The 17482-nt window shown below is 37.2% G+C and overlaps 1 protein-coding gene across 1 annotated transcript in view; it reads right to left on the reverse strand.

The window, feature by feature from the left end:
• NALF1 (NALCN channel auxiliary factor 1) overlaps positions 1–17482 on the reverse strand; it is a 481858-nt gene that overhangs the window by 400464 nt on the left and 63912 nt on the right. The window lies entirely within an intron of this gene.

Here is a 17482-nt window from a genome sequence, read left to right on the forward strand (position 1 = left end):
CTTATGGGAGAGTTACGTAAGCATTATTTCATGTGCATACCAGACAAAACAGATAGAGGTTAGTTTATTACATAATATCAAACTGCTGCAGGATCAATTATATTAATCAACAAATATCTGTTGCGAGCTCTAAGCAGGATATCATAAGTAACATCACATCACATTTTCCATACAGAAACTCCCTGTACAATGTATAGGCCAGTATGATCACATAACTGTTAATATGCAGTTTTTATTTGTTTTTTGTTTTTTTCTGGCAAAGCCCATACCAGCTGTGTCATAGCTGTGACAATATATTATAATTCTAATTTTATAGAAAGCTTTTTGCCAAGGGAAGGTGAAGTGAAAAATAATAGAAGTGTTTTTTCTCAAACCCTCTAGCTGTTTTTATATAGGATTGTGATTGTGACTTTAGTTTAAGCTCCTAAAATAGACAATGTCTGCCAGGAAGACATTGTCTAAATTTGTAGCTTTTATTTTTGATGCACTTAATGAGATGCAGAGGTATTTAGAAACAAATTAGCATTTGATCATTTAATGACTATTTTGCAATGTTTTTCAGGCGGCCTAGTAACATTAGGCTGTAAAGAGCAGAACAACACTCAATAGGCTCATAAGCATTGTTGTAGGTCATATTTAGCTTTATTACTGTTACTGTATATGAGATGAACTAGTACAAGGCAAAAGCTTTTTTATTCTCTTCTGTGATGTCATTCATCTGCTTTGGAAACCAAGATGGCTTTTGCAGAGGCACAAAGGATTGCACTAGATGGTGAGTCTACATTGCATGCTTGCAAATATTTTTATTGCTAGGCTACTACTAGGTTTAACCTCTGTTTTCAAAAGGATGATGTTTAAACATGCGAAGAGCACTGATGAGCCTGACCGACGGCTTTGCTCAAGTAAATGTATTTAATATTAAAACCTCCACAAACATGATACTTTAAATGAAATCATTTTTTATTATTTCCTAACTTCTCCTTACTGTTTATTAAAAAGCTTACACATTTTAGGATAGCACCGCACTGATGTCTATGATGTGACCGCTCCCATTTAGTACATTGGTAGGGTTCTCTCTATATGGTCATCCACACCTTTACCCTATAGAAACTGGCAGAATGCAGTAAGAAAATAAGAGAGCGTTCAGTACTAAGGAACTGTAGGCTTCCTAGACATTCAGTCTGATAACATTAGAGATTTGGAGGTATATTTACTAAACTGCGGGTTTGAAAAAGTTAGATGTTGCCTATAGCAACTAATCAGATTCTAGTCATCATTTATTTAATACATTCTACAAAATGACAGCTAGAGCCTGAATGGTTGCTATAGGCAACATCTCCACTTTTTGAAACATGCAGTTTAGTAAATATACCCCTTGGAGTGTACACCGCATCCTATTGGATGGATATGGAATATGTCAACTGAAAGTACTGCATTTACTCTTTCCGTTAAGTCCAGGAATATTTTAAACTTCTATTGAAACATCTGTAGCATCCAAAGCTCTTTCCCAGCCATCACAATGGTCTTGCAGCTACTATCAGACAACAGAGAGGTCCTGGTCATGCACCAGGGATCAGGGGTGCATCCCTAAAGAAAGCTTCAACGGAAGAATCAGCGAAAATGTAACATAATGATGGGTAAAGAACAAACCTAGGGTTTTGACATGCATTTACACCTCTGTGCTCTTGTGGGTACACAGGCAATGTTACATACACTGGGGATGTGAACCTACATTTTTCTGGCTGAAGTAAAATGTACAAATTACTCTGGGTACACTAGTGATAAGGGAGAGTCTTTACTTTATTAAAATAAAAGATATCCCAAAATAATGTTTTGAAAATGGTACACGTATTAATGTACCTTCACCTTTATTGTAGTATTTCAGTAGTGGTGCATTCTCCTAAAAAAAACTGTTCTGATCAGATAAGAAGTGAGTGATAGGGAAGCACAACAGCACTATCATTATCATCACCATTTATTTATATAGCACCACTGATTCCGCAGCGCTGTACAGAGTACTCATTTACATCAGTCCCTGCCCCATTGGAGCTTACAGTCTAAATTCCCTAACATACACACACACAGACTAAGAGAAACTAAGGGCAATTTAATAGCAGTGAATTAATCTACCAGTATGTTTTTGGAGTGTGGGAGGAAACCGGAGCACAAGTGAACTATTACACCTGTTGACTTTTCTCAGTCAGGGGGAGGGTGAGTTCTACCAGAAGGGTGTGACACAGGTTTCACATGGTGCAAACACAGGGAGAACATAAAAACTCCAAACAGATAAGGCCAAGGTCGGGAATTGAACTCCTGTCCCCAGTGCTGTGAGGCAGAAGTGCTAACCACTAGGCCACTGTGCTGCCCTAAATAACAGGTTGGTCTATCGTCCTGCTGCCCCCACTCTGCTCAGTTTGGGCATCACTGCACATACTCGGTGCTGATAGGAGATTATAGTGGATGCAGGTAGTGGAAGAATGACCACCATTGCAGGGAATGTGTCAGCTTTGAGCCCGCCTCATACTAGACCCCCAAAAGCTGAAGCACTTCCTGTAATAGCAGTAGTTTTACCACTACTATTAGGTGTATAATGATAGCTCATACATATTTCCCATCCACAACACATTCTAACAAATCTGTCAACATACCCTAATAAAAAATTGAGACATACTTGACCGAGTGGTCTGCCTTGGCCACATGCCACATCTTTTAGTTGGCTGAGGAGGGGTAAGAGAAGGTGGATGCAAATAAAATAGTAAAGCATAGACAGCAGGGCCAGACTAGTGCTAATAGTCAGTAATGGTGATAACCTTGTGATATCACAGAGGACTCCCATCATTCACAACTGTGTCAACAAGATCTATTGAACCACCAATGACCTAATACAGATATGGGTGGCCGAAATGTAAAGAGGACAGTGCTGCAGCATGCTACTATTTTATTAAACGCAGGTACACTGGAATACTGACTAAGGCTGAACTGCCCATATTATCAAAAGTTAGAAGACCAGATCACTGAGACACTCAGACACAGCAGTCCTTCTGGCACATGCCAGACTGCCAGTCCGGGTCTGCAATTAAAGACTCACTGTGCAGTGAGCGCACCATCAACAGAAAATTGGTATGATGGTTTACTATGGTAAACAGAGTCTTCGTGCACATTGACTTTGTAGGAATTCAGATAAAGATCAGGGATGCAGCATTTTTAATAATAGTCTATACATGCATACATAATTACCATTGGGATCAAAGGCATATACAAACAACAATATGTGCCCTAAATTGATGTTTGCTTTACACCTCATCATTGCTAAACTGCCTCTTTGGTTACAAAAGTGTGTCTCTTAAAATCAGAATTTTTTGTAATAATTCTTTACTTTTCTCACCTATGTGTGCACCAAAGAGGCTGCTGAGAAGAGAGGGTATGGTAGGCTCACATCATTTTCTACAAACAATACTAATTGTGTTTCTTCTTCCCCATTGGTTTGAAAAAGACAGCTGCAAGTGAAAATGCACAACACAGATTACAGAAGCGCTCATTTAATTTATTTAACCTAATCCCTTGAAGCATATGGTCTCTCTGTACTTGTGCTATGCGTGGCAAAGACTGCACTTCAAGAGAAATCCAAGCTTCCTGTAACTGCTTGTCAAAATCTCCCTCACCCAACTAGTACAATAATGGACTCCATTGCCAAAACTTTATAGTTCAATAAATTGGGGGTAAGGTGAGGTTTGGCTAAAGTTTTTTCTTTCTGGAGATTGGGGTTCTGGTTAATTCATAAACATGAAGCAGGGTCAGGAGTAATTAAGAGCGGAACTGGGACAAAAAGCAGGGTCCACTGTAAATCACTATGATTAATTTGCTGTGTAAAACTAAAATAAAATAATTGATTTATGAGAAAAAAAAAATAATTAAATGTTGTTGCCCCAACTACATGTGTGAAGGTGGTACCTCTGAAGGTTGGTTTCAAAGGCAAACACTGCTCTAAAATATGGGGAGGGTGTATTCATGTAATTTTTAATAGAAATTGGTGCAATATTATGTTTTAAAATGGAAAACATGTCACCATGTACTGCACAGTCACTACACACTATATGTAGCTGAGTGATCTTTACCCGTGGTACATGATTTTATGGGATCATCATATATGTCAATTTAACATTAATAACGAATGCTGTGGGGAAAAAAAGAAACAATTTGGTTTTTAGAAAAGTCAATAGCTTCTTTCATAGTCAATGTTTAGTCTTTTTTACTCAATTATGACAGAACAAAACAGTGTACTAATGAGCAATACTTAACCGGTAGAACTTGGATAATACAGATGCCTATTACATTTTAATTAATGAGATTTAATTAGTGATGAGGAAATTAAAGCAAAAAGGAAGAGATTATATATGCAAGGTAATCAATTACATTACAGACAGAAGTTGCCAACAATAAAACACTTTACTGGTATGAAATCATGAATATATATATATATATATATATGTTAATATAGAAAGAGGGAAGATGGCGCCAAATACGGTAGTGTTAGCTGGTACAGATCGTCCAGACAGTCAATATTACTGTATATAGAAATGCAAATACAAAGTGTTCATCATGTCAGGCTGGTATAAGCAGTATTAACTAATGTTCATAATTCCTGAACATATGCCGAAATACAGACAGAAGAAAGCAGAATGCAGCGTTTCAGATGTATCCGTGACAATCAGTAGCAAGTGATAGGTGGCAACGTGCCAAAAAGATATAAATAAACAGCTTATCTGTATCAGAGGTGCTTGGAAGTGGACTCAAGTCAGCTTCAAGAGGTCAGGAACAGGCGTGTAGATATCTTATGTAGGTATATGGTAACTGGATCATCAGCCACAGCACAGTCACTGCTCACAAACTCCACTCATACGGTGTATTAAGAGAGGAAAAAGCCATATAGTGTAGTACTTATGTGCAATAATTTATTCAGCATGTATCATAATAAAACACACTCACAATGTAAACAAGGTATAAAAGCTTATCTGTAATCCTGTGGACATAGGATACTGCTACACGTTGTACTACACGTTGTAGTATAGGGAGAACAGCCTCAACGCGTTTTGTCGTATAGACTTCGTCAGGAGGAGAAGTCTATACGACGAAACGCATTGAGGCTGTTCTCCATATACTACTCCTGGTAAACATAAGGCTGTACTGTCTACCTGATCCCTGAAAAGTCACCCCATTGAGAACTTCTGTGCGGAGCCCATTGGTGTCTACTTCCTATATATCCCAGTGATCTACAACGTGTAGCAGTATCCTATGTCCTATGTAGAATTAACAAAACTTCCACTGTGCAACATTCATAGTGATAATACAAAACATCCATATGGCCAAACAGGGACAAAAACCAGCACAAGTCTTGAAAAACAAAAAACTAAAAAAATATACAAATTTATTTAACTATACATACTGAGTGTTACAAAGACAGAAACCCAACGACTGTTATAACTAGCTATTTGATAGCAGGTTTGATGGAAAATATCTGACATTCTTTGAAAATACTTTTGTCCAATATCAGAACCCATTTGCCATTTCTAAGATTACATCAAATTGCATACAAATTTTACTTTTTAATAAAAGTCTTCGGATCATGATGCATTTTATGATTTTTGTCGGACAACCTCTTCCAGGAAATGAGAGGCGGGGACTGAATGGGTGGTCTTCTCTTTCGGGATCCGGGAGAACTCCAGAAATGTGGGAATCTCCCAGACATTCCAGGAGAGAAGGCAAGTATGCAGTTACTATTTCAATCTGGTTCCGATAGAAATAGTGCAAGCCACTGGAATTTCATGGTTATGATAAGGTTCTTTTTCTGGAATGCAGTATTTTATTATCTCGCTTGTGCCAGAATGATGCACTTTCATCTCATCTATCCAAAAAATGCTGTCGGTGTTAGATGATTCTGAGCTGACTAATCCAGAGGTTCACATATTTTCCACAGTTTTCAGGGAAAATGTAAAAGAACCATTTTTGCTCATATATGTTAATCGATTCGGGAGAGCTCCACCAGATGCGCAGGAAAGACCCTCTCTGACCACAGGCTCGCCAACAAAATTTGGTTGATCTTGGAAACATGCTATGGGGGGAATTTAATCCCTGGAGGTGCTTGCAAAAATGAGCATAATAGACCCCTATTCCCAGACGTGATAATCATTGCGGGTTCCACCCAGCATTTGGCGCATATAAATATATCATATCTCGATTAATTGAATTCCCCCCTATGTATTTTTATTGGGACATAGTACCAATGGGAAAAGCTATTTGTAAGTATTTTGTTTAATGCATGTGCTTACTGCAGATGAAACTACACCCTCCCAAATGTCCTTTCTCCTTTTCTATTAGCAGCACAGCCCCTGCAATGAGCAGGGAATGATTCAGATTCTCACTGGATCACTGTGCAGTGAGAATAACAGCTTTCCCGAAACTCAGAATCTGAAAATCTTAATACATTCTGCTAAAATAATAGGAAAATGTTTTAACTGGGTCATGAACTGTCACGGGCATGTCACCTGTCAATGCCATACGCAACCCCCTCTTGCTTCACATACACCTTAATTGGCCTTGCTGAACACACCGTTCCCCCACCTATATTATCCCCATAACTAATTTTGTCCCCTAATAAGGTGACCGTATGTCAAATATGTTCATGACTAATTGGTGGAATAATATCTTTTGAGTGGGCTATTGAATTTGTCATCTATTGGCATTGCTGCTGTAGAGACATTGGGGTTGTATGAAGATTTTCATGGGTAACACAACATATTATAAAAATGTACAGGAAGAAGAGGATTGGCTGATAATTGCAGGACAGTCCCCAACGTTTTTATTTCGTCACTGAGCGCTGGGTAAAATATGACCACAACAGTGACAGAATACTTTATTTTGTCAGTCCCAATGATCTAATCGATTTTTAAAAGCATTGCTCATTTTCTAACAAACAAAAATTATATAATATAATCAATAACCTTATGATTACATGGTAATGCATTTCACCATTCTTTAATTAGTTAACATTACACCAAAATTGATAGTAATGGTAAGTTGATGTTTATACATAACATAGAGGAGACTTATATTAAATAGGAACAATTTTTAGTCCCTGATTCCTGTTTTTAATAATACGTCTGTACTATGAAAGGTTACTTGGAAAGTATTATATAATCAATCCATTATTAATGATGACCTTTAATGTTTAATTAGCAACTTAGCCGCAACTAACACATAGTACAAACCAGTTAAGAAATAATTAATGCACAAGTTACTATTACTGATCTGCACTTTGTGGGAGAGAACAAATATTCCTGTTATGAAATTGAATCATTACATTACTTGATTACTGGCTTATTAGAAAACTGTGAGCTCTGACAGTATTAGTCATAAAGTGTCTGTGGGTTAGTGTTGTTCCAGGCTCATTGCAGGTGTTGGTGTTCCCTGCAGTGCTGCAATATTGTGTTTGGAAGTCACCATTATAGCATCAAATAAAATACTGCAAAAGTGTCCTGTAACCACTGCTTCTGCTGTTTTATATTTCTTTTTTATTTATTTGGGGTGAATCTAGAAAATATTTTTGTAATATTAGCATGTTGCTACTATATACTTTGCATATGCAATTATTTATTTTGCATTTTCTATATTTTAATGGAAACCTTGAGTTTAGTTGTTCTTTGCTTAGAGGGTTTTACATTACAGGAAGTTTAACTTTATGACTTGTCTTTTTTTAGATCTCTATTATAATGACTTAGGGATAAATGTATTAAGTGACGATTTCTTAAAATCGCCAGAAGTCAGCAAGTTTACAGTGAAAATTTAAAGCGGCAATGGCTTTAAAGGCATTGTTTTGCATTTAAAGCCACCGGCACTTTAAATTTTGACTGCAAACTCGCTGATTTCCTTAATACATTTACCCCTTACTGTTAAACTATATCGGAAGATATCCATATCAGTATTAAAAACTTCACATATGAGTATCATTTAATTATATTTTTCATAGGTGTCTTGCATTATATGGTTGTTGTGTTAATTGGTACACTATAACATTATATTTTAGTCTTACTTGTATGTTACATATTAGCTAAAGTTTGTATGCTGGGAAAAAACAGTCTTGTTTACATTTTATATAATTTTATATAATAACAGTTTTTTACCCTTACTATTCCCAACATTTAGGACTCCTATAGCTCTATCGTCCCCGGACATTATGTTATGGGTCTGTTTCATGCCATGGCTAGCTAAAAAGATTCCTTCAACACTTACACACAGATTACCCATACTTGCCAACCTTTGAAAAGTTTATTCCGGTAGATCGCGGGCAAGGGGCATGGTTGGAGGGCGGGAGGGTCGGGGCGCGTTGAATCATGCCATTTTGACCCCGCCTCCGTGACAAAATGGCGTTTTTGTCGCAGGAGCCGGGCCAAAATGACCCGATTCACCGCAAATTGCGTCATTTTGACGAGCAAGTTGCCGTATGTGGGATACTTGCCTGCTCTCCCAGGAGTGTCCAGGAGACTTCCGAAATTCGGGTAGGTCTCCCGGACATTCCGGGAGAGTTGGCAAATATGAGATTACCTTACAAAGTATTCCAGTGTGCAATGCTTGGAGAATACTGCATCTGGTGCATTGATATGTAGGGAGGAAAGGTTAATAAACAATACAGAGTCAATAATGGACCCTGTTCATGGACATTATTAAGTCTGTACTTAGTTCCAGCCAATTCATTTATTTTTGTAAGTAAAAAAAATCCAGATACTGAAGCAGTAAACAGAAAAACATAAAGTACAGTATGTGTGTTTAGATGTGTTTATTTGTTTTCCACTGAAACATATACAAATAGTTGTCAAAACTATGTTAATGTGAAGAAAAACTCTTATTAAATTACTACATGATTAAACAAGCCACATTTTGTTTTTCTTGCATATTTTATTTTGGAGCTTTAGCTATAATCAGCGTCCAGATAACTAGTCTTCTGAATACCTATTATTAGAGAAGTGACAAACAATCTAGAGTACACAGTAATTATGGTGATTTTCTTTACGTTTGCTGCTTTAGCACAGTTGTAAAACTTGCAAGGGAATTGTTAACCTCTGGGAAAGTACTAATTTACCATCAATCAACTCCACAATGTGATCTGATAGGGTTATAAAAAGATTTCATATTTAGTTATAACAATCTTAGGATGGATTATATACACATCCTACATGAATCGATGGAAAGCAGGGCACACCAGAGCACCGAAACACAAAGTGCGTAATGTGTACTGATCTGTCATTTTGTGAGTAAAGAGAATTTATAAAACACATATGGGATATATTTCCTAAAGAGTACCTATCATCTACACATAACTGCACATTACACAGATATCTGAACAGACAGCATATAACTCACCTTATTATATGTGTTGGCTTCTTCTGTAGTCACCTTTCTACATATCTGCATGGAATCATCCACCATCTCGCCACTACTCACAGTATTAATATGTGGGAATATCCCATCTACTGGAATGAGCGTGCTCCCTGGGCTCCTGGGACACTTTATGTGACATCATCAGACTAACACCTTTTATTCACTTGTGTCCATGGATTTTACTTTTACATTTTTTTTTTTATAATTCTTTAAGTTTTTATTTGGTCAAGCATAAAAATAGATACATTAGTATGACAGGACAATGGAACAAAAATTGAGTACGCTGACCAGTATTTAACAAAAATAAACATAATAAAAATAACTGGGGCAATAAGAGTACAACAGAGAAGTGAAATGACCAGTTGTAAGTAATAAAAGAAACGGGAGGTGGGTAATGGAGGGTTAAAAAGGGGGTGGTACAGGACTAGTAAGGTAGGGAGTGCTAACCATGCTACATTAAAGGTATTGGTGAAATGCTGGCGTTTGTCAGGGATAGAAGAGGGCAAGGGTTTTGGTGCCAGGGGGAGTGCTTGCGTGTAGGGGTTAATCATAACCGCACATAGGTCAGGAAGGAAAGTCGAGGAAGTGAAAGGAGGGCCTTGGATCTGCTCTCTAAAAGAGCCAGGGGGCCCATACCTGAGTAAAAACATGGCCTCTATCATGGAGGTAAATAAGTAGCCTGTCTGGTGTCACTATGGATTGACACATTATCAGATGGAATGTCATTCAGAAAGTCCCTGGTGAAGCCAAAAGATCTGTGCGATGCATTAATTCCAGGATATTGTGCCAAATGCTTTTTCAGCCTTTTATTGAGAGAATAATAGTGGGAGATCTCCTGGCGTCTATGATGTGGATAAGGTCTATGGAAGAAGCCCATTTGGTCATAATGTATCAGAGAGGGGAGGAATCGATTTAATCTATTGGCCAGAATTTTGGCATATATTGTGAGAGTATTAAAGAGAGAGATGGGCCTGTAGCTGGCACAATTGTGTTGATCTTTGCCCTCCTTCTGAATCAACACTATCCTGGCCCCGAGCATCTTAACAGGAAAGAAATCTCCTTTTAAAATTTTGCTGAATAGAGAGTGTAGGCAAGGAACTAGCAGACCTGAGTATTCTAGTAGCATTTTTAATGCTTATACGAGGGATGCCAATGTTCTGAAAACAGACCCATTTTTCCAATGCCTCAATACCCACTTTTTTTATTACATTTTTATTAACCATCGTTTTCACTAGAGTAGCGTTTGCATTTCCTTTTTCCTAACACATCTTGTTTCATTCAATACGTTATTTGGTGAAGTGACATCCAATTACCTTAAAATGCCAGCAACAAAAATGCTAACAAATTGATACAAAACAAGTTTGGGTTTTGGATCATGTGTTGCAAATTGACAAGCGGCACAGAAGGACACTGATCCATTATTCTGATAAAGCTGGGCTTTTATTTAAATTGTACTTTCATCTATGAAATTATTTATTTTAATACTGCATTATGTGTTGCCTAATTGGCTTGTGATTACACTGCAGAAAATGACATCTGCAATAAATTGATGGTAGAGACCATTAGCATGTGAATTGGTCCTTTATCTAGTTAAGCACAACAATCTAATTTAAATGTACACATATTTATTACAGTCTGGTTCTCCTACATTCATATATACTACACTTTTTGCAGTCTCCTTCTTTGTTTAATCTTATTTCTACACATTGATCCTTTCAGGTTGTGAATGTTGGGAGGAGTAGCAGCATTAGTGGACATATCACTGGAGGTTTGTTATTACATATTTATATATTGCTTTTAAAATGAAAGTGGTCGGTTGCAATGAGGAACTTGTGTATATATAATGTTTTTATCTTTATTTTTCATTTCTTACACAAATATCTGTTTATTTTTAGTTAGTAAAATGTATCTAGTGTTGACATACTCTGTAGCACTTTACAATTGAGAACAAACAATAAAATAAAATAACAAGCATATAAAGAGGGCCCTGCTCATAACCTTACAATTTATAGGAAGGTAGGAGTTTGATGAGTTAACGTGCCATAGACACTGCTTAATGAGGCTATGTGATCCATCAATATGTGGTCAAATCTGTGGATGTGTGACAAACATTCATAGCAGACCAGACACAATTGAGTCATTGCAAGGAGTTCATCTTGCAAAATTGTGTGCCCAGTTCCAAGTAGGACCTAAGCCAGTGTGTAATACAGTTTGTATTTGCATTGTGTGTCATTTGCAGTTTTGTGCACTAAAAAGCAATGTTAGTAAGATAATACAAAGTTAAAAAACTGACTCATCAATCAAACATAAACATTTGTACTTAATTTCCATAGTTTGTAAGAAAATAGGGATCTAAAAATGCATTTATAAGTCAGCAGTAAAGAAATACTCAGTTAGCGGCGAGATGACAATGGAATATTGACAATATTTAGACATGACTTTTATACTTTTGTAGCTAAAGCAGATAGGATGTACACTGGACCAAAACAAGTTCACAATACCATCTCAGACAGGTGTGGACCACTTATGGCCATTGCAGGTATGTATTACTTAAGTAGGCACCCCGGGGCCAAAGGGTATAACCATTTTGCACTTTGCCCCCCAAGTGTAAGAGCTAAAGCTAGCCTGATGGAGTCTATCATGTCATTACATAGACTTCTTGAGTGGTTCTGAGCATTATGACATACAAGGGAAGTCCAGCAAAATAATCACAATGAGTCTGATTCAAACTTCATCATAAATATGTGATTGTTGCATGGATGCAAAAGCACATCTGTATAATGATGTTTCTGCTGTATTTTTAATCACACGAGAGATATATACAACTTTAATTCTAGCAAAAATACGACTGTCTTCATAATCAACTCGCAAACTTACACCAGGCCTATGAGACGTGCAGAAATATGCCTACAAAAGGCTTGACTTAAATATAGGTGTAAGTCAAAATCATATGCATTGCTGAGGGGCGGGGTTGACTTGTGTCCTTGACATCCCTAACGCAAAAACAAAGTCAGACATATGCAGACAAATACATATGATCCACCCTCCACTGAAGAGAGGAGAACTGTTATTTTTACAAATATATAATTAGATACACTCTCTTGTAGAATGTATCTAAACGAAAATGAAATTTAGACAGTTTCACCTATTGTGAAAATTGTCCATATGTCAGTGGCGCACGCAGGGAGGTTTCTGGGTCTCCAGAAACCCCCCCTTCTTCCTTAAGTGCCCACCATAGCGGCACTGTACTATACAGCAGCCGGGGCGCTGTCAAAGAAGCGTCCGCGGCGCTTTTTTGACAGCGCCGCGGCTGCTGTATAGTACAGTGCTGCCGGAACGGATCTGCTGCGCATGCGTGGTTTTTTTTTTCGGTTTTTTTTGGGTCAGAGGGGGAAACCCCCCAACTGACAATCCTGCTTGCGCCCCTGTATGTTGTGGATTTAAATTATGTTTCATTTAAGGTGAGTTAATCAACAACATGGATATTTTCTTAAAACTCAGATCGACAAAATGCTAGACAAGAATGTGCAAGATAACGGACTACAGAACTATAACCATACTTGTTGTTTTACAAAAACATGGAACAGTATTATACAGTTGGGTGTTCATTGTAATTTAAACTAAATAATAGTTACTATTCAGCTATGCAGACCACCTTACAAAGTGCTAATTAATTATATAACCTTAAAAGAACTGACAAATAGAAGGAAATTGTTTTAAAGCACTGTACAGCAAAGGTTAAATGACTTGTACATAAAGCAGCGCGTGTAAGTCACACGTCTGCAATAACCCCAGGCATATTGGTAATGCAGGAAGATATCCCTGTGCTATGTTTTTACTGAATAGTCGATTAACTGCAGCACTAGAATGATGTCAATTTGTTTCAAAATATTGCAGCAAAGCTTCTGAATGAATGAGCAATTACTCAGAACAGAGGGTGCAATTATAAACAAGTCACTGGGAATGCTTTGATATTTTTTTTTTCTCCTAAATAGAAGGAATAGCAAGGAAATGCATTGAAAAAGAGGGAATAATCTGACAGCTGCGTTTGGAAGCACCTTGGCAGCTGTCACTGGCATATAAACAGCATTGCTTTAGTCCTTTTTCCGAGATATTCCTCGAAATCTAAAGAATGACAGTCAGCGTAACATGAAAGTATATTTAGTTTTATGCACACTGTAGATATATAAAACAGAACAAAGAACAATTATCTATGTTATGTTCTAATTAGGTAAAATGCAGAAAGCTTACTGTATTTCTAAGTGATCATGTTATCTTTATACTGTGCTGTACTGTACTGTATCTTTAAACTATGCGCATGTCAAGCCTCTTTTCTTTTCGTGTTTATTATTTTCCTTTACCAAGGAAATGAAAGTACTTCCTCAGGGGGGCATAAAAAACACTGTATGAGTGACATAATGTGACTTATTCAATGTTTTAGGAGCTCACTAACCCTTGGAGCTTTAGGCAAGGTTCGCCTAAAGGTAGTGTCGGCCCTGATTCTGGGTTTAAAAAAGAATGGGTATTATTAAATAAGGTAGTGAAATGTTAAAACTTGAGGAATAGTAGAACCTGATTTATATGATTAAACAGAATAGGGGAAACTATAGACGATATTCTGTGTTCTGATCTGTGACAGAAGAGGAATACAGGTGTACAGTAGTTTTCTGTATAAATGAAGTGTGGTTGGTGAATGTGGTGGTCTGTCAGAATTTGTGCATCAACGGGTTTCAGTGGTGTAAATCAATCTCAGCCAATATAATACCTCCCAACATTTTGGTATCAGGCATCGGGACAGGGGGTGTTTGCCACATCACGCTCTCCCCTTCCCTCCCCGCCAAACACCATTCATTGTCATTCACCATTAATGAGACATAACTCTCAAATTACCCAGCTGTTGGACAAATCTATCCCAAACAGGGTGGTGGGACAGAGCCTCAAATCTGGACTATCTCGTCTTAATTGGGACAGTTGGAAGGTAAGTAATGTCCTGCATGTAATATTCAGTCCTGATATGACAAACAAACCCTTTACATTTAATTTAAGCCAAAGCTGTTTTTTTTTTTACTTAATTTAAACATTCATTAAAAATATTACTGGTCTGTATCCCTGTTTCGACAGGTTGCTAGTTGACCATTAATGGATCACCAAGACAGGCAGTGTGTTTTCCATCAACATGTTGCTGATAGGAGCAAAGATAGCCTGCCTTGACTGCCCCAAGTGTCGAGGAACCCGTCTTATTGGGTAGATTGCATGAAAACAGCTAATATTTTGCATTTGTATTTAACTTATTAAGTTCCAGCCAAAACTGAATTTAAATGTTATGATAGTAGACAACTTAAAATGCCACTTAAAAAAGTAGACAAACCCTTCTAAATCGGTCCTGTCCCCTAAGTTTAGCAAATGCGGTGGACCCCCAGGACTTTCAGTGTTAATTATATATGTATAGAAGGGTCACCTCACAATTTTCCATGCTCCTTTTCCCTGTAGTAATAAAATAAGCACAATTCACCTGAATCTCAGAGCGAGCTCTTTGATACAGGTAACAGGTTAGGTTCTATTTGTAGGTGACATCTCTTATTCTTTGTATATTTCTGGCGGCAGGTTTGATTGAGAATGGGTTGTCCAAAGTAGACGTCCATCCATAACGCTGACCTTAATATCTAGGACACCAATGTTATTTGAAATTGGCTTCCAATCCATGCTTCTTTTTAGGTGTAAGGTAAGACAGCTATATAAACCTACCTCATATATGTTGTTGCACCCATCAAGAGTGTCGCTTAAAGGGAAAAAAAAGGGAGCCCTACATGTAAAACAAAAGAGATCCCTACAGTTTGTCATTTTAAAAATATTAACATTTATTACCTACAGCTCACTTGAAACAAAGTGCCTTTTCACAAAAGCAGCACACACGTATGTTTTAGCCCAGATTTCAGGTTTATAAATATGTGTGTAGTCCGTGTGAATATAATGCACATATATAAAGCGGTATGCATTTTATTTTTTTCCCCAAAAGAGTAAGTGCCAAAATTCTACTAGGACAAAGATGTGTGTTGTAAAACTTGCATCCGTGATTGCATTGTATTGACAGATGGAAATTAGTTTAAGCGGGGGAATGTTTATCCATTAAAATTAATATATATCTTTAACAATGCACATTTTTTCTACATGTCTACATTTTTGTACATTTGATAGGGCTCTAACTGTAGAGATATAGTAAAAGGAGAAACTGATTATATTCTGAAGGGCAAGGCTTAAAATTACCATACATTCATCAAGATTATGGAGTCTATTTACCATTGGTCACTAGTGGGCAGCAGTAACTATCAACAAAATGTAGTACCACTGCTATTTACCAATCCAGGGCTCATTGGCGAGCCAACCACCTTTCACGATGATTTATGAATAAAATCTCACTGAGGCAGCTGAACCATACACAGCTGCTTCGATAATACTGACTGGGATCAGTAAGGCTTCACCTACCATTTCATCAAGCCAGTCAGGGGATGTGTGTATGCGCAACTGGTTAGCTGGTTCACGCATGTGCAGTGGAGCTGAAAACACGGACTTAGGCACTCAGTTCCACTAAGAACTATTACAAATAATAAAACATATTTTTGAAGGTTTGGGCTTTCACTTCCACTAAGTGGAAAAAATAAATAACTAAATAAACAGATATATAAATAAATAAAATGTTTAAAAATAAGCAAACAATATAAAAAATAGTAAAACATATTTTTCAAGAATTGTCAATTGAACAAATGCATTATATAAATAATAAACCATTTTAACATGTTAACAATGAATTTATTCTGTTGGAGATAACAGAAGAAGGATTACAAGGGTACCTATACCTTTGTGAATCTCGTTAATTAGGCTTCCCCATACTTTGCGTGGGGAAGCTATTGCCAGAGAAGCGAGGGCGGCGGGGTTACCTCTGGTGATAGTATTGCTATTCCCAGTATTGATAGATGGAAACAAAAAAAAGTCCTATTTTCAGTGAGAACTCCATTGTGTGATAAATAGGGCCCTTCATTACTTCGTAAGCAAACAATGTATTTATCATTTTCAGGTACTGTAAATAAGAAGACTTCCCTCCTAGACATCTGTGAGCTGATATTCATTCACCTTCTGAAAACAACATACTGTAGTACATGAAAAAATTAGAACAAATGGCTGCTGAAGCAATAAGTACACTTTTTCCCCCAAAAGCACAAAATCATCTCTGCACAGGGAGTCAACACAGCTTCAGTAATTTTCCATTTTGCAGCCAGCAACAAGCTTTGACAACATCACGCAGAGCTGAAAACAGATCTGAAGCTATTTTTCAAAAGGAGATTTCAAATACATTTCACAGGGAAACAAATCTGTAAAGCTTTGTTAGCATTGTCCAGGGCCTTTTGTTTTCAACACAGATACGGTAAACACACCATAGTGGTCAACTTATCTCAAATTAGTCCCTTCATTCGTAGCAATGCTTTTATTTTCTGCTGTTTTGTGGGATTCCATTTTCAGTTTTCCTTTATAAGTTATTCATGGAATTGTTCCATAGAGTATTGCTTATAAACGGCTTTCCATATTACATGCAAGGGCCAGGAAGTTATCATTGTTTTGCTGATGCGTATATTTAGCAGAAACAAATATTTCAAAGTCAAATTTGCACAACAGTAGAATATACATATCTTCATGCATAACGTATCTCACAGTGATACAAACGATGCATTCTTTATCCCAACAAATAAAGATTACTTTCAGACAGCTTAATAACTAAGCAAAATCGTTTTACCTTTAGCTTCCTGGAATAGCCTGATATGTCCGTCTGGGATGTTCACATTTATTTATATAGCACCAGCAAATTCTACAGCACTTTATAATTGGGGACAAACATAGAAACAAAACAATACTGGGTAATACAGACAGAGGGGTAAGAGGGCCCTGCTCACAGGCTTACAATCTATAGGGAACTATTGTATAAGAAATATAAAAAGTATTAAAGACTTATTATGAAAAAAACAGTCATGAAAGCTATTAATTAAGTTAAATATTGTAA

This window comes from Mixophyes fleayi, chromosome 2 (genome assembly GCF_038048845.1).
Source record: "Mixophyes fleayi isolate aMixFle1 chromosome 2, aMixFle1.hap1, whole genome shotgun sequence".
Lineage (NCBI taxonomy): Eukaryota > Metazoa > Chordata > Amphibia > Anura > Limnodynastidae > Mixophyes > Mixophyes fleayi.